A 1,350-nucleotide genomic window follows, 5' to 3' on the forward strand; every position below is an offset into this window, starting at 1 on the left:
GGGGTAAAGGGAAGGAGAGGGGGTAAAGGGAGGGGGTGGGGGGGTAAAGGGAAGGGGGGGGGGATAAAGAGAAAAGGGAGGAAAAGGGGTTTTGTTATGGGAAATGGAAGGGAAGAGGGAGGGGTAAGTCGAGAAAGTGGGGGATGGAAGGAAGGGGTTCATGTAAAGAAGGGGGAAGAGTGAAGGGATGATGAATAAAAGGGAGAGGAGGCAGGGGGGAAGAGGGAGGAGGCTCGGGGAGAAAATGGGGGATAAGGGATAGTTTAATCTACAAAATGAGGGAAGAGGAACGGGGGAATGAATAAAAAGTGAAAGAGGGAGGGAGTCGTGTAGAAAATAGGAGGTAAAAGGAGTGGGTTCGTCAAGAAAATTGGGGGGGGGGGGAGGAAGGATCTCATGGAGAAAATGAAGGATAGGAGGAGCGGGATCGAGGACGCCAGGGATAGGATATGAAAAGAGAAAAAGTGAGTCAACGGACAAAAAAGGGAGAAGAAAAACGAAAATGGAAGAGTAAAGTGAGAGGAAAATAGGAAAGTAAATCAGAAGGATAAGAGAAAAAATATAGGACGAAAAAAATCAAGAAGAAACGAAAGAAAACAAGGAAAAATGAATAGAGGAAGAGGAAGAAAAAAGGAAAGCAAGACACACACACACACACACACACACACACACACACACACACACACACACACACACATACACACACCTCCCCCAAGCTAATCACTAAGCGTTGCCAATGTCTGAACAACCCCCTCCTCGCATAGGATACAGGGTGTTGACACTGAAAATTCACACGTTGGCAGCACTGACGTGTGACCTCGGGAATGAGAGGAAAGTAGATTCACAACTTGAAAAAAAAACATAATTTTCTAAGTAAATTGCCAATTTGAACTTCACGCTACTTTCCGAGCTTCAAACAAGACATTACTTAAAAGGGCGTGAGTGAAATTATCTTCGGTGACAATTATGGTTCGCTACCGTCTGTTATCGGAATTAATTAGATGCAGGAAAGGGGGAGAGGAGGGGAAAGGAAGGGAAGGGGGGGTGAGATTAAGGAAGAAGAAATCCCAATTCTCTGCGTCTCTCTCTTTCTCCTTATTCACTAGCGAAGAGAGAGTGGATGCAATAGATATGATAATTGTGTCTGTTTCCTTGTTGTGTGTGTGTTGTGGTTTGTTTATTGTATTTGCATGCGTTTGTATTTTGCGCGTGCGAGGGAAGGAGGGAGATAGATAGATAGATAGATAGATAGAGAGAGAGGGAGAGAGTCTTCACATGTAATTAGATAAATAAACCAGATGAATAAACCAGACAAAAAACAAAACAAAAAAAAATTTTTAATCCATCTCT

Source organism: Penaeus vannamei, chromosome 19 (assembly GCF_042767895.1).
Source record: "Penaeus vannamei isolate JL-2024 chromosome 19, ASM4276789v1, whole genome shotgun sequence".
NCBI lineage: Eukaryota > Metazoa > Arthropoda > Malacostraca > Decapoda > Penaeidae > Penaeus > Penaeus vannamei.